This window comes from Eulemur rufifrons, chromosome 7 (genome assembly GCF_041146395.1).
Source record: "Eulemur rufifrons isolate Redbay chromosome 7, OSU_ERuf_1, whole genome shotgun sequence".
Classification (NCBI taxonomy): domain Eukaryota; kingdom Metazoa; phylum Chordata; class Mammalia; order Primates; family Lemuridae; genus Eulemur; species Eulemur rufifrons.
Window position 1 is genome coordinate 232,924,409 of NC_090989.1, and position 22,656 is coordinate 232,947,064.

Sequence of the window (22,656 nt, forward strand, 5' to 3'; positions counted from 1 at the left end):
CACTTTCAGACTCAGTGTACTGAATAACAGAGCAAAAAAGTAGTCACTGACATTCTAGAGCAGTAATATAAGACTATGTTAATATGCTCAATATAATGAAGTATCACTATTTATCTTACATTATATTAAACTCCAAACATCTTTGAGATAGGTTAATTTAGATGTGATATTAATTATAAGTAGATGGTGGAGGAAAAATTACAAAACTTTCAGAATCCAGGTAAAAGTAATTTGACTTTAAGATTTTTGATACTATTCCCAAATCCCTAGTGCTTACCAAATCTACCAAGGAGACATAACAGAAATATACTGTCAAACAGATTTCATTGCATTCTCTGAACTTTCTCTGATTTTTCTGTCTAACCCCTCCAGCTTGAGCATACAGTGGGTATAGCTACTTACAGCTATGTGGCCTTGGGAAAGTTACTTAACATTTCTCAGACTTTTTTAAAAATTTATCATCTACAAAACATAGAAAATAGTAGTAGCTAACCAGAAAGAGACGGCTGTAGGGATTCTAGCCTATAATGCACGTAAGCACTCAGCACAGTACCTGGATGAAATAGGCCAGGTACCTAAATAGGCATTCAATAACTCTTCACAGTTATATTATTATAGCACTTACCATGATGTTTTGTAATTTGTGTCACTTTTATGTCTACCTACCAGACTACTTCATAGGTTCTTGCTAAAGGGGATCACTTATTGGTTATTTTTTAAATCACTAGCACTAAATGCAATCACCAGTACATAGCACAACCTTTACAAGTGTTTGAAGAATGAATGGATGAATGGATTCACTCAAAGAGAATTTTAGAAGATGGCAATAAGCATGTAAAAACCATATTCCCTAATTACCTGAAAACCAGAACAAAATATTTGCTTAAGAACATAAGCAACCACCAGAAAAACAAAATGGTCTTAGAATTGGAACTTTTTTCTCACATCTTGTTAGGAATCACATTTTGAAAAGTATGTATATGAAAGGAAAGTCTGATCAACTTTTACCAGAATTACTAAAAATTCCATTTCCTTTATATATATTTTTCTGGGGTGGTTTCTATATCCAGAGACTTAGAGGCATGATTTAGTAAGAAGCAATTTCGTGAGAATAAAAACAAATGTGATATGGGTTAAATATAGGGTGTAAAAAATATAAAAACATGAAGACCTTAAATGCTTCTCCTGGAGAGAAGTGTTCCTTAAAACTTTTATGAATCCCACGAGGACCTGATAGAAAAACTTACCTCAAGAAAAATTCATATGCACACAAATTATAGAATTCAATTGTAAGGGTTCCACTGCTCCTGTAAAATTTATTCACGCACATCCAAATGTGTACAGACCAGCAATATCTACGAGCCACTATGTAAGCCACTAACCCAATGTAGTTATTTAAATTTGAATTTAATTTAAAATTAAAAATTCAGTTCTTTACTGTCACCAGTCATGTTCAAAATGCTCCATAGCCACATAGCTATTTAAATTTAAATTACATTTAAATGAAGTATGAACCAATTAAAATTACACACTCAGTTCCTCTATCACATTATCCATATTTCAAGTGTTTAATAACAACATGAGGTTGGTGGCTACCATACTGGACAGTGTAAATATGGAACATATCCATCATTGCAGAACATTCTATTGAACAGAGCTGCTATAGACTCTAGAGAACTCTGTGCCAGAGAAAGAAGTATAAACTTTGTGCATGTGGTGGATAAGGGTGGAGAAAAATTCTGTTCAGGGAAAGTGTAAATATGATTATATCTAGTGAGCCTAAAGTTAATTTATTTTTACAATTTCTCCCAATTACCAATACCAAGGAAATATAAAGTTTCCTTCAAAGCAAAATGACAACCAATAGCAGCTTTGTAATTTGGATGGTGTCTAGATTTTGAATTTAAATAGACCCATAGTTGAAATCTATGTTTCTATTTTAAGCTGAACAGTACTCTTGGGCAAGTTATTGACTTTTTCATCTCTAAAGTAGCGATAGTAGCACTTATCTATCATGGTTGTTTCATAAATTGAAAACAAAAGAACTGAAATGCTTATTCGATACATTATACTTAAGATATGGTAGCAAATACAATAACACTTTTAACCTGGAGGAGTCTCAGAGTCCATTTATCTAATAGGTCTGATTAGGTTTAATTGTCAATATTGGATAATTTGTTATTTCTCCATTACAACTTGTTCAAATTGAACATGATTATATGCACCTATCACCTTAATAATCCTATGTCCTAGGATGTTGCATAACGCACATCTATCCATTAATAAATATTTGTTGAATAAATGTGTTCAAGGCTACAGATTAAGTGCAGAGCAAAGAATATACCCTAGGGACTCCCAAATCTGTGTGGTGATTCAGTGCAAAGAGCAATGGACAGAGAGAAAAGAAAACGAAATAGGGCTTCACTTTTGTTCTGTGACCTAATCTTTTCTTCTCTGTGAAATAAAGAACTGAGATTATAGGATCCAGAAACATTTCAGATAATTCTCTGAGTCTCAGTTATTAAAGTCTCCTCCATTTATAATACACTACAGCTAATCCCATAGGACGTAGGAAAATAAAAGCCTCTGACTTAAAAAAAAAAATGTGCATTTAAGTGTTTTAGAGGTCAAGTAATGCCACAGAATGCCTCAACTTTATTATTGTTCTCATTTATTTTTATTTGAAGAAGGAATAATGAAGGCTGTATTTATAGGTAAATGGAACATATGCTTGCAAAATGTGAACTCACAACATTAATTAAGAAGTCAAACACATTCCATTGTCCATTCTTTAGGTAATGTGTTCTCACATTATGAATCCTTGCACACTGTATGTGAGCCATCCATATCCAAGAACCTGAAGAGGATGGTCTTTCGAGAGATAAATCACTCTGGCAAATGTCCTTACTGCCTATGGACTACAATTGGTTCCCAGAATTCAAATGGAAACGTCTTTTAGTGAATATTCAGTCCTCCTTCAATCTAATCTAGGATCACTTAAAATGTAACAACACTGTGACAGTGTTCACGACTTCAGAAAAATGATGCACCAAGTAACTAGGTCTATGAGGAAGAACTGCATAAACATGCAACAAAAATTAATTCCCAAGGAGCATTCAGCATTATCCAATTTCCCTTCTACTTAAGAAAAATTTAGAAATGTTTGTTAGCAGTGTGTTTTTTTGTTGTTGTTTTGTTTTTTGTTTGTTTGGGGTTATTTTTTACAATCTCTATAGCTGTGGTCCACAATTAGAAGTAAAAAAAGGTCTTTGATAAAAGTGCTTTTTTAATTATTTTAAATTTTTTAAAAATTATTATGGGTACATAATAGTAGTGTATATTAACAGGTTAAATGTAATGTTATGATACAAACATACAATATGTATTAATCAAATCAGGATAATTAGTTTTTGTCTTTTTTGTTAGGAAACGAGCAGAAATACATAAATATATTAATAAAACTCAGAAGTCAGTAAAGTATTTTTGTACATGTACATACTTGAAATACAAATGAGAAAAACTTTAATAATTTAATAGAAACATCTTAGAATCTTAAATAATTATTTTACTATACTGACATCACATAAATATGAATACATGAATAATATGCTTTCAGAAAGTTAATACAAGTGTCATTAAACTTATTTACCATAAATTTATAGACAACTCTAATTTTAATTGTAATGTACAACACAAAAAAAGTACTATTCTGCTGGCTCAAATTTGAGAGGTGCAAAGGACACACCACAATGAGTCAGAAAACTTGTACTACTGTTCCAATGCTGAGCCACCTTTCAGCCATGTGACCTAAAGCTCAGAGACTTGATTTATATCCTATCATGTTTTTTAAAATAATGTGTAAAACAAAAAGCAATATATAAATACCCAGTTATGATGGTTGCTAACTATATTTAAAGTATGTAGTTAATTCATAATTAAAAAAAAATCCATGGCCGGGCGCGGTGGCTCACGCCTGTAATTCTAGCACTCTGGGAGGCCGAGGTGGGCGGATCGTTTGAGCTCAGGAGTTCGAGACCAGCCTGAGCAAGAGCGAGACCCCATCTCTACTAAAAATAGAAAGAAATTATATGGACAGCTAAAAATATATATAGAAAAAATTAGCCGGGCATGGTGGTGCATGCCTGTAGTCCCAGCTACTTGGGAGGCTGAGACAGGAGGATCGCTTGAGCTCAGGAGTTTGAGGTTGCTGTGAGCTAGGCTGACGCCACGGCACTCACTCTAGCCTGGGCAACAGAGTGAGACTCTGTCTCAAAAAAAAAAAAAAAAAAAGATATTAAAAAAAAAAAATCCATAAGTATGGTAAGAAATCATTTTACCATGAAGGCCAAATAAGAAAGTGAGGCTATTACAGAGATAATTTGGAGTAGTGTCTACCCTCCAAAGATTCCCTAGGGGGCCATGTCTGTGTAATTTCCTACTTCTCATGGAGTGGATACCAGAACCATATTAGGCCAAATATAGTATTCCTGACTTTCAAACATATTTTACCTGGGGTTGGTCATATGACTAAAATTGGGCCAGTTAGAGCTCTTAAGATTTGTTAAAATTGAGCTGGGGGAAAGGAATCCTTTCCTCTTGATCTTAAAGTTATGAAGACATATGCTCTAATTTGCCATTCATCAGGGATCCAGGTAATAGGAATAGCCAAAAGGAAAAGATGAGGGGGAAAAAAAAAATAGAATAGATGAAAAAAACATAGAGAAAAAACTACCCACCCATACACACCAGACACAGGCAGATGTATACCCTATCAGTCCTAGCACTATGTATTAATATTTAAGATTTGATTATGCAAACCAGTATTTTCCCCTTAATATTTAAGCTAATTCTACCTGATTCTAAGTTTCATCAGGAACATTTCTGACTGATGAGTGACATTTGTCTTTTTTAAAATATGTATTTATTTTACCATAGAAATTCAATTGCAAAAATTATGCTTGAATACCCTGTTATTAAATACCCCTTGTTATTAAATACCCCCTGTTATTAAATATCCCTGTTATTAAATACCCCTTGAATACCCTGTTATTAAAAAGCTGTTGCTATTTGTGGTTGACCTCTTTCTTTTTTTACCTTTTAAATTTTGGAGCAGGGTGTAGACTTTTTGCTTTATACTTCTAAAAGTTGTAAAAACAAGCTCTTTTGCTTTTGAACAAATTCTATTGTTCAGTGAAACAATTTTTGAAGTGAATATATTATGTAATTTCCAGAATAGCATCATTATTTTCTTAATTATAAAATAGCATTGGTCTTGTATTTTTAAAGAAATACATCTTATCCAGTGGTTCCTAACCTTTTTGGTGGCACCAGGGATGGGTTTCATGGAAGACAATTTTTCCATGGAGGGAACTCGGGTGAGCCATGGGGAGTGGCTGTAAATACAGATGAAGCTTTGCTAGCTTCTCCCCATCCCCCTCCCACCTCCTGTTGTGCAGCCCCCCATTCCTAAGTTTCCTGGAAGACAATTTTTCCAAGGACAGGAGCCATGGGGGAAAAGGGAGGTGGAGTTCAGTCAGTGTTGCTGCACAGCCCAGTTCCTAACAGGCCACCAAATGGTACCAGCCCGGGAGTTGGGAACAGCAGTATATGACTATGATTAACAGAGAAGACATACTCCACAGTACACTTATATTGAAACATTATCTGTGCCATTTGTTTCCCAGATCCATATCCATCCTTTTAAAACTGATGAAACTGGTTTCCAGTGAACTGCGTTTTTCAGGATTCCTTGATAGCTGACTTCCTTTAAATTTTGGCAACAGGAGGCACTGAAAGGAACCCAGAAAGCAAAAGAAAAGAGGAAAATTTTCTGCTCTGCTTCCAGTAGTATGGCAGTTCCTGGCAGTAGCCGTACTATTAGCTGGGCTGAAGTGATTCATTTCCAAGTCAGGTAACCTGAGAAGAGCTATAACCATTTACAGCAGTTCTAGCCTGGATGGAGGTGACATCTCTTTTTAGAATCGATGGCTGACTGCAAGGCAACCTCCAACAGTACATCAGCAGATGCAGACTTAAGGGCTCATCAGTATAACTTTGATGCCCAAGCTCACCGCTCCTATCTTCCTTGTGCTATTCTAGCCTTTCAAACTCTTGTGACCAATTCACTGTATTAACCATGCCTCCCCTTCTTATTTGAAATACCTAGAGTAGTTTCCCTTTCAATTACTAGAACCTAACAAATAGAGCATTCTTCTTCATTTAGTTTTGGTTATAGCCATGAGAAAGATTTTAGTGGTATCCAATAAATATATAACTTAACTTTCATATTCTGTCTTTCAGAAATGCTTGGCTAAATTTGACCCTTTCCAGGCCTCAATTTTTCCCATCTATTAGATAAGGGACTCCCTGTAAAGGATGTAGCATATTTCTCATGAGCCACATCTTGTTAATCATTTGCCTACAGATATTATGCCTATGTATAATAGTAATTTTTAAAAGATTATATTTGGAATAAATGGGAATTTATACACAAATGTAGGCACAAAGTTCTATCTAAATACTTATTTCATCAAAAGTCCCTATCATCTACCTAATCATTTTAATCGGTAACTTAAAATTTATTCATATATTAGATTACTAAAGTAAAATTTTAAGTCATCTTCCTGATACTCAGCTTCACCATTCTAATGCATTCTTTGTACTGTATAAATATTACTCAGTGATTTGTCATTGTCTTTAGGGTTTATGCATATAAGTGAACAAATATTTTTGTAGGAAAAATTATGCACCAAGCATAATGTGTCAAGAATGGTGAATCAGACACAATCTTACCCTCATACAGTATATGGTCTGGTAAAGGAGACAGATTTTCAAAAACAGCCCAACAAATTTAGATTATGTTTATGGTAAATACTGCAAAAAATTTTAAATGCTATTACAGAAATGTATTAAAAAACTCACATCCTTTGAATATTGTGTAAAGACCTCAACAGTAATGAGGCTTCCTTCCATACCAATCCCTAACTTATACCCAAGGTTAGAACATAGTATACTATAGTTCCACTGTTTTTCAGAATAACTCATACTTCTTTATCCATCTGAGCCAAAATTCAACTTTGTTGAGGGTCACTGTAATTTGTTCATTTTCTTTGCTCAGTAGTACTCATCGAGTGAGTATTTCATTATTCAACAATCTGACTTTTTTGAGTATTTGTATTATTTCCAGGTTTTAGGATTATGAACTATGATGCTAATATACTTTCCTATATAATTAGTTCGGTGCCTATCTAAAAGAGCTTTTTAGATACATATGTAGAATTCCCTGGACTTTAGGGTGTGTATGTGTTTGGTTTTACTATATAATGCCTCAGTATTTTAAAGAAAGAATGTACCAGTTCACATTCACACCTGCAGCATATGAAAATTCCTAATTGATTTACATTGTTAGTAACATTTAGTATTGTTGGACTTAAAATTTCTTTTGCCACTCCCCTGGGATGTAATAGTACAAGGCTAAGTACATTTTCATATGATAATTGGCCATTTAGATTTCCTCTTTTGTGAAATGCCTGAGGTGGTGGGTTTTCTCTTTGATTTGTAGTAGTTCTACCAATACTCTGTATATCAGTTCATTAGCTGTCTGTTACACATGCTGGAAATATATTCCCTCATTCAGTGGCTTTTTACTCTTGTTATGATGTTTTCTGAACAGATGTTCTTAATTTTCATACAATTGAATTTATCTTTTTTCGCCTTTGTGGTTTGTGCTTTTTGTGTCTTATTTAAGAAATCTAAACCCTACTCATTCCATATTCAAAATCAGTTCCTCGAAGATAACCTAAAGAAGTTACTTTAAAACTCTTAGAATATGATACGATGATATCTTCATGACTTGAGATAAGGGAAAAAGTTCACTTTTTGATATTATTTAGGTAAATAGTATAGATTTTCTTCTAAAAATAATTAGAACATAAAACTACAGTTTTCTTCAGTGATAAGTTTTAATTATAATTTTACAATATGCTATCAGTAAGTGGTTTCCAAAGAACACCTTTGTAATGTGATCTTATTTTCAAAGATAATCTGAAGCAGGTAAGGTTATATTTGAGCAGATTCCTGGAGCCCTACCTTCTTGTCTTCCCTTGATAACCATGAGTTGGTCTCTAAAGTTGTCTTTTTGTAATGTAAGTGTTGAATAGAATACAGAGTAAAAATCATGAATCTACAGCACAGAAAGTACAGACTTTAAATCTATATTGCATTATAAAAATCCTTGCTTCCTTTATAATCAAAAAATTATTCATCTCTGCATTTTTGTCTATATATTTTTGGTATTTGATATTTAACTCCTAATTATGTATGTATACAATTCAGAATTTCAGCTGTCCCCATTTAAACCAATGAAACAGCTTTCATTAAATTATTTGAACCAACTGATATGCTCTTTGCATTGTGATAAGAATAAGTCTTTGCTCTTATTTCCAAGAGGCTCAGAGCCAAAGTGGTGTTTGATTTTAACAATTGCACCAATATTCCTGGTTAACATATCTTCTCCTTCTCTCTTTCCACGCCCTAGTTTTTTGAATTTTAAAATTATTATTTTATTAACCTATTTGTATGTGTGATGTTTGATCTGAGTTACTAAAAATTCATCCTGTGTATTTGTGTCTATGTCTGTATATATACACAGCCTTTTTACTTCTACTGCAAATTTATTCAGCAGCTAGGTTGATAAATTATTATGATTTCTTTCATAGCTATATAATTCATTATAACATTTTTTCAACAGCCCACTTTTTCTTAATTTTCTAAATGTGTCAGTTTCAATCATAAACATATTTCTTTCTTCAAAATGAGACAATTATGAAATTGTGTTTTATTCAATCATGCAGCAACTATTCAGTAGGTAAATCATATTTTGGAGTGTTTTATCTTAAATGAATTAAAATAATGTATATAAGCAACAAGCTCAGCATATTTATGGAATGAAAGAAAAATGTTTTCAACATAGTAGACACTCTTTAAAGTGATATGGTCGCTCCAGTGTTATTTGTTAGATATTCCCAATGCTTTAATTTGAATAGGTGTTTTTTAATGCTCTGCTCCCATCATGGTATTTAATGCATTGTACCAGAATTTTTTGTCCATTTACCTGCATTTCCAACATCACTCCGATCTTACCTAGACTGTAAGTTTTTTGAAAGTAGAGATGATATCTTGTTCACTATTGTATCTGTAGTGTCTTGCACATAATAGCTATTCCAAAAATAGTGTTGAATGAATGAAAAAATAAATATTACTGAAATAATTCTCTCTCCCATAAGTACTTGTATAGTTTATATTTTAGTGTTTCCTATAACATTTATCACATTAACTTTGCATTGTGGATATTTCTGTATATAGCTTATAGCACCCTCAGATGTGATGGCAGGCACCAAATTCTGTGTCTTCATATAACCTTGATGCTGTGTTCAGTGCAGAATAAGTACTCAATAAGTGCATTTTAAACAACAAAAAAAGATATTTTAAGTGTCTAAGGGAATTTAACTATGTCTATCTGTAAGAGGTATCTGTATTCCCATATTTATTGCAGCATTACTCACAATAGCCAAGACATGGAAACAACTTAAGTGGCCATTGATAGACGAATAAAGAAAATGCAATCTGTGCATATAAAATGGAACATTATTCAGTCTTAAAGACTGAAAAATGTTAAAGTCTTAAAAAAAAATGGAATCCTGTCATTGTGACAACATGCATAAACTTAGGGAACATTATGTTAAGTAAGTAAGAAATAAGTAAGAAATAAGTAATACACAGGAACACAAGTCCTGCATGATCTCATTTATATGTGGAATATACAAAAGGTGAACTCACAGAATTATAAAGTAGAAGGATGGTTACCAGAGATTGCCAGAGGGTTGGGGGAGGGAGGAATAAGATGTTGGTCAAAGGTTACAAACTTGCACTTAGAAGATAAATAATTTCTGGAGATCTAATATGCAGCATGTGGCTACAGTTAATAACAGCGTATTGTAGGCCAGGAGGGGTGGCTCACGCCTGTAATCCTAGCACTCTGGGAAGCCAAGGCAGGAAGATCACTTGAAGTCAGAATTCAAGACCAGCCCAAGCAAGACAGAGATCCCATCTCTACTAAAAATAGAAAGAAATTAGCCAGACAACTAAATATATATAGAAAAAATTAGCCGGGCATGGTGACACATTTCTGTAGTCCCAGCTATTTGGGAGGCTGAAGCAGGAGGGCTTGAGCCCAGGAGTTTGAGGTTGCTGTGAGCTAGGCTGATGCCATGGCACTCTAGCCTGGGCAACAGAGCGAGACTCTGTCTCAAAAAAAAAAAAAAAAAATAACAATAATAATAATAAGGTATTGTATAACTAAAAATTGCTAAAAGAGTAGATCTTAAGTATTCTCACAACACACAAGGTGATGGATATGTTAATTTCCTTGATTGTGTTTATCATTTTACAATTTATAATATATAAAAACATCACTCATGTTGTATACCCTGAATATGTACAATTTTTGTTTGTCAATTTTATTTTCAATAAAGCTTAAAATGGTAAATTTTAAAGACTTAGAATGTCTGGGGAAAATGGAATTTGCTAAACAAATGAAACTAAAAATCAACTTCTAATTTTCTCACAAAAATAGCCTTTTTGCAACATTAGCATGATCAATATATCCATAAAATAAGCTAGCATTAACCTATTGTCTATATGTACTAAAAAGATAAATTTCATATTTCACTACAATATTTGTTAAATATATAAGGTGCAAAATTAAATTATTAACTCCTATTACAGGATTTTCAAAAAGAATCTTAAGGAAATAGTTTGTGGTCCTCTCTCTCATTCATCTTTACCCCATCTGTTTTTGCATTTGTTACTAATACTCCCCATTTTGATAAACTAGAATGTCCAAAGATATCCATCATGTTTTACTTTTCAAGAAATAATTCTTTAACAAACTCAGCTTATTAAGTCCAAAGGATATTATTACCAAGTGGTTACTGTCAGAAAGTGGCCTAAAGATCACGAATGATTATGGTAAGCTTAATTTGTAAATGATATATTTCAGCAGTATGTTCCCTCTCTCTCAATCCTAATATAAGGCAACATAATTGTTTATAACCACATTACTACAAAAAGATATGGAAAGGATAGATACTGACAAATGAAGATGGTATTGAGGGGAAAAACGGGACAATCTTCATGTAAGATTGGAAGTCTGAAGTTGAATTTAGACCAGGCGCTGAAAAAAATACACACACGCGCACACACACACATGCACACATACACTCTCATACACAGTGGAGTGGGAACTTTGTTATTTTATTTCCTGACTAGGCCCAGCTTTCTCTAGCATTTTGTTAGCCAGGACTAGCTGCCAATTCAATTCCCTCCCTCGTCTGAAAATTTGCAAATCAGATGGATCCAAATCTAGGACATTTATATGACTACATTTTACTGGAGATTGCGGGTCACTTATATCTTCAAGCCTGGATCCCCACTTGCTTATAATCTCCTACCTGGCCAATATTTCTGGGCACACCTGGTGGCTTGCCCACTTGCTAACAAGTTGATTTTTTTTTACGTGGTTACCATTCTTTCCACATACAGCTCCCTATTCCAGAGCATGTTAGGGGATAGGAATGAATGGCAGGATGCTGGAACCAGAACTCCACCTCAAACCCACAAAAATGTTCAGAAAAATGTACGAGAAGATCATGCTGTGGCATTTACATTTATCTGCCTTGCTATTTTATAACTAGTTGTATTACAGTATTTTGTTAATATTTATGGTATTATAGAAAACATGAAGTACATTTTGTTATTTTTAAAAACATATAGTAGTTAAAAATGTTACATTAATGATTTGCTGCAGTTTTTAAATCTAATCTGATTATATGATGGCACCAACAGATCATATTTGGGTTTCAGTAGATATAAAAAATTTAATCTAGAAAACTTTACCTGAGAGAGGCTCTGTCACAATTCATTAAAAACTGATGTCAGAGTCCCCTTACATTTACATTATACCTATCTTCGGTACACTAATTTTTCAAGATGCTTGGTTATTTTTTTATGATAATCAGAGAATTATACCTTAATTTTATGTATTGTCATCAAATATCATAAATGCTGTGCTAATTTCTAATGGTTTCCCTGATATAACAGAGAAACTAGCTTTTGGAATGAGACAAGTCTGGATTTAAATCCAAGTTATGCCACTTATTGGAAGAGAGATCTTGGAATTTTATTGTTTTCTGTGAGCCTCAGTTTCCTCATCTGTAAAATGGTCATAACCACCATCCTAGAATGTTGCTATAAAACTGTATAGGTAAAAACCTAATCATATAAAAGGCTTTGCATTACTGTCCATGCCCCCTAGTACAGGACCCTATACGAGAGGGTGACAGGAAACATTGGACTTTCCATTTTTCAGGACACAATTTTTAGAAAATGAGACAATCCATATTTTCTATGTATGTATGGTCTAAGAACTCATGTACCTGCCCACCTGCCTAGTAAAGTGTATTTTTAGAAAATCATTAACTCTTCCAGATTCAAGGGTGTTACAGAGAACTACAGCGAAATGAGTGTTTTCAAGCTGTGAAATAGTTAAAATGACTGTCAGTCATTGCGCTAGGTCCACATGGGTTCACAATTTGTGTTCTTCTCTAATAAGTGTTGTTCCTACAGGAGAAAGAGAGTTGTTTAAAACAAAAAGTGCAATACAGATAAGTAAGTCACTGCTGGTCAACTGTTTTCTGGACAAAGCTTCTCAATACCACAGTGTGAATAAAGTGATTTAACCAACTCTTTACACTTGTTCCTATGAGGTAAATTAGAAGAAAGCCTGATATCCCCAAGACCAAAAACAGTGATGAAAGAAGCTAATCACAAGTCAAACCACCAAGTATTCAAAGCTGCCAGCACTTGGATGGGAGAGGAAGAGCTATTCTTATCAATTAAAAAAAAAAAAACTGTTGTTTATACCTGTGATATATTTATAACTCAGAGTAAGAAATAAATCTGAAGACTTATTTTCATAGAACATTATACTATGGACTAAATTCTTCACTAAGAGTCAAGCAAACATATTGACTTTAGACGTGAAGACCCTAAACTATTTTCACTGATAAAAAGTGTCCCTTCTGGTGGCAAACTGATGTCTCTCTAGAATCAGAATGAACTGTTGTCCATCCACAGAGCTCACTCCTCTTTGCCACGTGCTAAGCTAGTTGCTGTTGCCTTTGTTTTAGAGAGCAGAAAACCAACACGATGCATCCATTCCAGGTGAGGTATTATACAGAACTACTGTTGTATTTCTGGTAGGAAAGTTATCATTGAATTGTCAACTGAAATGTGACAGGATCTACACAACTTCCAAGAGAATTAGCAGATACCTGCCTTGTGCGTATACATGTAGCTTCCAATACATAATGCCTCCAAACCCTTCCCCCTAACAAAAGAGGAGAACAAGATTCCAAATCTCGAAAATTGGAAATATATGTTAATTTTACCAGAAAGAATGGTCTTAGTTTTTATCTGTACATGTCAATGTTTTTTACTCTAACAACAAAAAACACTTATGAATGTTGAATGTTATTTAATCCCAATAAATATATTTATCTGTAAATGCAAGTTTTCCCAATTCAAAATCCTTAACTCCACAAATTTATTTCTGTATACACATCCTATAAATATTCACATTTGGGTTCAGATATCCTCATATTGTACATATGTCCAGTCATTGTGTTGGGAATAAGAAATACTATGTTTATCCCAAATACTTTCTGGGAATTATAAATTAGAAAGAATAATAAGAAAATTAGGAAATTCAAAGATTAGGAAAGAGAAGAAAGGCAGATATGAGAGAAGAGGAATTGTTTTCACTGAAGCCATAGGAAGGGTAAGAAAGACGAATAAGAACAAAGCAGGCCAGGGAAGCAGGACGGAGATGGACAGACATGGGTCATGCATGGAGTTTACACAGAATAATCCACAATGTCAAACTCAATACTTTGAGCTGTATAATCAGAATTCAAATAGATATGTAGATATTAGAAAAAATAGAGGGACGAATAATCCTGTGTAAAATATCTGTAACAAATATGATGATTTTGTAAATACTGAAGTTGGTAGAAAGGCCAAGCCTAGAAAATCTTAGATAGATAGATAGATAGATAGATGGATGTGTGTGTTTGTGTGTGTGTTATTTTAAGCTTTCTGGGTTATTTTCTCTACAATGATTGTGAAATTAATTTATGATTTTTTTATAATTTCATGGACTACCTTTGCTACCAATCTGATTTTTTTTAACTAACAGTTTCAAGCTTGTCATTATGGAGTTTCTACCCTGGTTTTCAGCAAAGTACAAGAAAGACCACTGAACTTCAAAATGCAAATCCATTCACAGCAAATAAAGTAGCACAGTATGTTGGAATAATTACTCTACTATAACGTGGCAAGTCAGGGTAGAATTTCAAATCTATGACCACGGACAAACCATATGTCATCTCTGTCTTTAGTTTCTTATCAATAAGAGGAGGATGCAATAGGAAGAAAAGAAAAATTCTATCATTCCTAAGGTTTGGCTAAGATATGAAATATTTATGATTCCAATAAATTTGGGAGTTAATGTTCATTAAGTTCCTTGAACAGCTTAAGCTATATAACACACGAAGTTTTCATAGCAAAAGTTGAGAAAAGGAATCATTATATGACCTTTTTAAGAATGTATGTTTTCTATATTAATTTATATCAAATATATATTCCATTAGATAAATTGTATGTGATTCAAATATATACGTGTGTATATTATACATGGCTCAAAAATATATGTGTGTTTATGTAGGCAATGAATTATTTTAAAATGGGGGAAAGAAAAAGAATCTAAGATGTGTGTGTGTGTGTGTGTGTGTGTGTGTATATCTCTCTCTAAGATTACCAGATAAATTACCTTTCACATTTGATTGTATACAAAAAGACTTTAACATGACTTTCTAAATGTTGAAAATAAATCTCACAGTAAGCAACTTTTGAAAAGTGCAATGTGGACTAGAAAACCAACAAAGCAAAAAATCATCAGGAAAGATACAAAAACTATTTTTAAAACATGAGAAATATTTTTAATTTTGTGATGAGGCTAGGCAATATGACCGTCATCCTTTAGATTATTGAAATCACTGGCTATCTTTGCTTGGAAACATAAAATAATTTTCTTCCCTATTAATTGGCATTGTGGATATCAATAAAATAGCTAGGTACTTTCAAATATTAATAATCATCATTATTAAGAATTTAAAGCTGATCAAGAGCAATTTCTCAATACTAACTGTAATTAAACATATTTTTTTGAAGACTATGAAAGGTGGAGAAAATTTTAATAGTTATCATTCATTAAATAACATGTAAAATTCAAAAGAAATACTAAAAAGTTCTTTGTTGAAATCAAACGGGAAAAAAATGATGTGCTCTACCTGTGTCATTGCATTTTATGAGGACAGCAAATGAATTTTTTAGTCATGGTCTAAAGTACAAAAGCAGCTGTAAAACACTAGTGTCTTTGTTTATGATCTAGAAATTAACTGTGCACATTCCTCTTGGTAATTAAACAAAGAACATCCTCTTTTAAATTACTCTTACAAAGCATGACTTTATTATAGATGCAGGATGAGTAAAACACATGAGTGTCAATCCAGGTCCGCTATATCTGTCTGCCAACAAAAGAAAGTGGCCACTTACAGTGATTACAAACCACATCAAGTGTAGTCTATATGTCACAGCTTCACCAGAGACAGGTGGCAGCTTGATGAATTTTCTTTTTTAGCTCCAGTCTCTTGCTCTGTATCTCTCTCTCCCCACATCCTTTTCTGTTCCTCTCCTCCACTCTTTCTCTCCCTAGGGGTTCACATGTCATTACTACATTGCTCAGGAGATAAATCCATTTTCTTTCTGCTAACTTCTCTTCCTGGGAAGATGGAGAATCTCCTCATTGATTTTGACTTGGGAATTATTTTTTTTTAAATTAGGACAGACTTATGACCTTTCAAATGATCCAATTAGAATGGTTATTTTCACATTATTAAGTAATCAAGAAACAAATGCATTAGGAAAGGGTTTGGTTCACAGGCAGGCCTGCCGGCTTCTAAAAAAAATATCCTGCATTGACAGCTAACCCAGATTCCATTTCTTACTTTGCCTATGAACCACATGGGAAGCTAAAATGCATTTTAACATTGCATTTTGCCTAAAGGCTATCAGTAAAATTTAATTTTCTTACTGCATTGATTTTTCCATTATAAGTTGTAACAGTCTAATGATATCTCATAAGAATTTTCAGTATTGAAGAAAAGGATGTGAATGATTTACCAATGATAACTATTTGGAATATATTGTGATTTTGAGAAAAATTTTCTGTGTGTCTTTTTGATGGGCGATTGTTTAAAAATATGGTACATTTCATACTCCGAGTGCGTAAACGATACTTTCAATTCATGTATTATAAAGTTTAATGTGTAACCCCATCCATAAAAATAGAAGCCAAATATCTGAAATCAAAACATATAATTTAGGCAGGAAATTCAATATCTAAATATGGGGCTGTTTTTCTTAAAAATGAAAGCACCACAGTCAAATACAGTGACTACAAGACATTAGAGTATGAGGCACTAATTGATTACATTTAGTAAAGGTTGACATCTTACCCTAATTACTTCAAACACATCAAGTTGTCATTTTTCTATTTCAGGTTTGTACAAAGCATGCATTAAAGAACACACATAGCCCATTTCCCTACAGAAATAAAAACTGGTTCTTCTTTTCCTTCTAAATGGTTGTCTCATCACTGAAGCTTCAGCAAAACTTAAAATAACCATGTTGAGAAAACATATAAAAAATAGAACCAGTGTCACAGTAAAATCAACAGAGGATTCAACATGCCATATGTTCAGTAGCTCCAAGGGAATATTTTAATTATTATTTCACTTTGTCATAAACACTACAGGTGGTTATAAATATAAAATAAAGATTTGTGAACAAAAAATTAACCAAGTTAAATATATCATTGTTAACAAGGGTAGATGCCGCCAAATGGAAAATGTCTTAATTGCTAACACTCACCCTTATCTTTAAAATATTCATTGTGGCCATGTCTCTAGTACTTATTTTCATGCAATTTTATTTCCACTTTTTTTTTTTTTAACATTTAAAGGGCTTGAAATAGAAATGGAGAACATCTGTTTCAAAGAAATAAATTGTTCTTTAAAATGTCATCAAAATAATTTAGAAAGCCAATCCTTTTCCTATTTTTAAAACTCTAGATTTTAATTTTTAAATCACTATGTACACTGGGGTAACTGCTATGGAAATTTTTTTCCAATTTCATTTCTTTATTTTTTAATAAGGATATCCATTTCTGAATAAGTTAACTGATATCCCCATATCTAATGATTATTCTAAATGTTTGGTTTCATTTTATAAATTAATGTGTCCTGTGTTTGGTCAATGAAACCAGACAAAATTTATGATTTGCAACTAATTATGACCCCTCACTGTTCTCTGTCATCACTGCCAACCTATTGATCATCCATAATAAATGGTGAATCCAATTGCACATTGAGAGCAAATTTTTGAGCCTGAGATATTAATGATTAGCTTTGGCTTTTAAAATCTCCAACTGATCTTGACTGGATTACGCCCTACACTGTATTTACCACTCTGTTCTCCCCTAGAGCCTCTACAAGGAATGAAGCTCTAACAACACCTTACCTTTCCCCTAGTGAGCCCCCATTTGGACTTTTGACCTCCAAAAATATAAAATAATGATTTTAGTTGATTTATGACACTTTCTCTAACAATTTGTTACAGCAGCAACAGGAAACTAATACACTGATCAAATATAATTTATCACACTAACTGGTTAAGCATTTAATCTATAAATTAGAAATCAACACAGAACTTAAGATATTTCCTTGATTAAAACAAGCAAACTTATAGACATAAGATACCTATATTATCACTAAAATACTTTTGACGGTCCTCAAAGTACAAAAAGCAATCTACTCTGCATTATAGTTATAATTCATGTTTATAGTGTAGGAACAGGACAGAGTTAAACTAAATATTCCACTTCAGGTTCAATGTATTTCAACGAGCATTTCTTGAATACCTCCTGAAGCTTTTACTCTAAAGACAATTATATACTGAGATGACAATAATTTGGGTTTAGGAAGACACCATAATACATATAAGTTTACCACATATAGAGGACCAGTGCAAGTTTATACTTTAAAAAGTATATACAGCATTGGAACAGTTACAGTTTTAAGGATTTTATTTTTGGGATTCTTACAAATTTTCATGTGTGTTATACAAAAATACAGAATCCTAGAAATAGAAATGATATCCATGAATACACTGATTTAAAAACAGAACAGGCCCAACAGGAGTCATTTATTACCTAGTCTCCATTCTGCTGTTATATAAATCATTTATATTTTTACAAAGAAATTAGATTGATCAATAACTAGGAATTCAGAACCTCATTTTTCCCATTGCAGAAGCAAATAATTGAGATAACTACATGTCCAAATATATTGTGTGAATCAGTTATCACTTCCATGCATATTGGTTTTTAGCCAATTTTGAAATAAACAGAAGCCTAGAATCAGAGGTTTAACTCTTTGTTGTTCTAGCTTAATTAAGCATAAATTATAACAATGAAATACTTTACTTGTGTCTTCTATTAAACTCAGAAGAACCTTGCCTCACTCTTTTTTCTACAAAAGTACCAATAACTCATTATATTAAAATTTCTAATTCACCTAAGATTAAACAACCTTTCAAAAAGTTAACACTGGTATCACTATACGCTTTTCAGCACATCTTAGAATGTGGAAATAATTTTGATATGACTATGCCATTTTTGAAATAAAACATTATATTTTGTGTATAAGATGTAATAAGATACCTATATCATCATTAAAACACGTTTAAAGGTCCTTGGTAACATGTTTTTATTTCAATCAACAGTATATAAAACTGACAGTATATTCAACATTTAAAATAAATTACAAGTCTGTGTGCGTTTGTGAATTCAATGTTGGCTTAAAGTATTTTCTGATTCTCTTAAATTTTCTTTCTCTCTTTGCTTTATTTTTATTTTTCTCTTTTTATAGCACAAAATTTTGCTGGTATAAATTGCTTCAATTATTTCACTATAAGATATGAGACCAAATACAAATGATGTCAGAAATTTAGAAATCTAGGTGAAGAAGAGAAGTACAAGTAATAATAGTAACCATAAGAGTATCATTGGTTATAATTGCAATATTATAAAAAGTTATGAATTATAATACCTGACAGTAAATTATAATACTCATCCCACAGGGGAAGAAACTAGGTCTCAAGGAGACAAAGTTATTTGTACTTTATCATGTGGATAGGATAGCTGAACTCATAAGCAGGTGTATTTAATCCTTAAATAAATTTTTCTTCCACTATTTCATTTTATCTGGTACATTTGAAGTATTATTAGACAAAGATCTTAATATCACATAGGCATGCATGTCTGATAAGAACCAAATTATTCACCAATTTCCTCAAATACAGAAAATGTTTGTCAGAGAAAGATTGCTCTTACAGTAAAACGCAGCAACAGACAGGAGCCTACAATGCAGACCTGGCAGCCAGACTGCATGAGTTCCCATCTTGGTTCTCCCCCTTCCCACATGTATAACCTTATGCAAGTTCCCTGCCATCTCTATGCTTCCATTTCCTCTTTTCTAAAATGAAGATGGACATCATCCTTACCCCATAGAGCTATTATGAAGACTAACAGTTAATATTTATAAAGTACTTAGAACACTACCTGTTGCATATTAAGCACTGTAGAAATATTTGTTCAACAAATAAAAAAAACAAAATATATTAAGTCTCACACAGAATAGCTGTGCCAATCTTAAAATGAACCAGTGGTTTTTACATTTTGATTTAATTTTATTCCAAAGAAAGAAATATGTAACAAAAAAATGCAGGACAAAACAGTTGTCTTATAACCACTCTACTCCTAAAAGGAGATTGATAACTTTTTAGAATATTTATCTGTATAAGCATAGCCTTATTAAGCAATTTAAACCTTTCCTTTCCATATTATGATGAATGTCATGGTAGGGGAAGTTGAGAAACCAAATACTTGTCAAAAAGTTCTTGAAGTAATATTCAAAGAGTGATAAAGAAGTGATATTCATAATTTCAGCTAATTTAGGACTATGATGTTATTCCCAATGATAGTTACCAGAAATCAAATTAATGCCAGTATGCTTAGCAGGGTTTGTGTATTTTGTGTACAATTACCCACCACATGCTGGAGTGAGACAACTTACTTGCTGTGTTAATTGGGTAAATCACCATTTTTATTTCACTATCCCTTAGTTTAGTCTCAGCAGTTTAGGTCATTTCTGAGGGATATCAGGGTATTAAATAGAAGGCAGATGATGTTTTTAGCAAGTAAAGATATTTAAATTCCCCATAGATGAACGCTTTAAATACAGATTCTTACATTGTGGTTAATATTTATCACAAGATAATCACCATCAAGCTACATCACCCATAAGAAACTAGACTTCTCATTGTCACAAATAACACATTCAAACAAAGAACCTGGAATTTAAAATATCTGTCACTCAAGGATGCCTGAAATCTGGGGATGCAAATGTTTGGGATAATAAGGTAGCCTTTTGGCAGCTGTGAAAAATAAAAGATAGGTTTTTCTAGGGATTTGGTCAAGTACTTCTTGTCAGCCCTGCCCTTTATTACTCCCAGAAAGTAGACCCTGTCATTTTGGATCCAACCATATATTATATATATTAGAGTCACAATATAGCTCAAGATACTCCTAGATTAATGGGCAAAATTGATAGTCAACAAGAAGCATATGAGACATTATCCATTTTCCATCAGTGGAGATCAGTTTTTATACCTGGACTTGAATTTTTTTTCATACCTCTTGCCTAATATTTTCCCCTTCTCTTTTACCCCTGTCTATCCTGTTGGTATCTTTTCCTATTCCCAAGCACAAGTTTTAAACAAAATGTGGAATTATTGCCAGGCATGGTGGCTCATGCCTGTAATCCTAACAGTCTGGGAGGCCAAGATGGGAGGACAACTTGAGGTCAGGAGTTCCAGACCAGCCTGAGCAAGAGCGAGACCCCATCTCTACTAAAAATAGAAAGAAATTAGCTGGACAACTAAAAATACGTAGAAAAAAATTAGCCAGGCATGGTGGCGCATGCCTGTAGCCCCAGCTACTCAAGAGGCTGAGGCAGAAGGATTGCTTGAGCCATGGAGTTTGAGGTTGCCGTGAGCTAGGCTGACACAATGGCACTCTAGCCTGGGCAACAAAATGAGACTTTGTCTAGGAAAAAAAAATCAAAATTAATGTTATACTAATATTGATTTAGAATCAGTGTTACAATCATTCTCAAATCCACATTACTTAACTGTATATTTTGTTAACTTATGTTTCTACTCTACCTATATTGTAAAGATAAATTAATTTTTCTTTCATTTCCATCTAGATAAAATATAACCTCAGGATTGGAAGAGAACCTAGAAGTCTCCTCTACCACATTATCTTGTATTATTACCCATCTACTCTGGAATCTTTCCATTTTAGAGCACATATAATATCTATCCATTTATTTAATACATACTTCCTGAGTGTTCCCTATGCTCTGTATAACTGTGTAAAAAAGACAGACACAGGCCTATGGATAAGAAAATTATATTCGCAGAATTAATAACACTAAACAAAAAGGATTTAAGATAAATACTGTGAAGAAGTAATTCAAAGGTGCTGTGAAAGTGATTAATAATGTAACCTAATCTAGTTTTCAGTGGCAGGGAAAGTTTACTTAGTAGGAAGTAACATTTTGACTAATAAGTGAAGCAAGAATAGAAGTGAAATAATATGGGGCTCAAGGAGACAAAGGAAAGAAATATTTTTTGATAGAAGGAAGACAAGAGCAAGAACTAATGTTAGGTTAATCTATGATTAAGTCTAGTCCAGCAAGTATAGCCTTGGGATGAAAAAGTCTGGGAGTGGGTGTTATTAAAAAAGGTGATAAAAATTATGGCATTCAGGGTATTGCCAAGAAAGTGACAAAAATAATGAGCCCATAGAATCAGAGCAGTACAGAGTGAGAGAAGACTGGGAGCCTTCAAAAGAACTAATGGGCTGGTGGTACCCATGGACTTGGCAGTCATGATAGAGGCAGTTAAAAAAGTAAGCTCTTGTCAGAGAATGGATTGTTTGAATTAGTTTTCAAATGTGTAGGAAGATGGAGAGCAGAGATGGTTTGGAAGATAAGGTTATAGACATAAAAGTCAAGGATATGTGAAACACTGTGTTGGATAAGCCTTCTGAGTGGGCACAGGTATCAGTCACCATGATGAACAAGTTGAGGTGTAGAGAGGAGAGTAAGCCGTAATTCAGTCTTCAGTGAATGAGGGAAATATCCAAGAATTCAGTAAGTGAGAGTACAATTAAACAGGAGAGGTAGAATGGCTGGATGACGGGAGCCTCAGAGAATAAGGAGTTTTTTATTTATATGGTTATTGTTTATTAGGTTTGGCATTGAGAATTAAGAAAAAGAAAGTTACTCATTT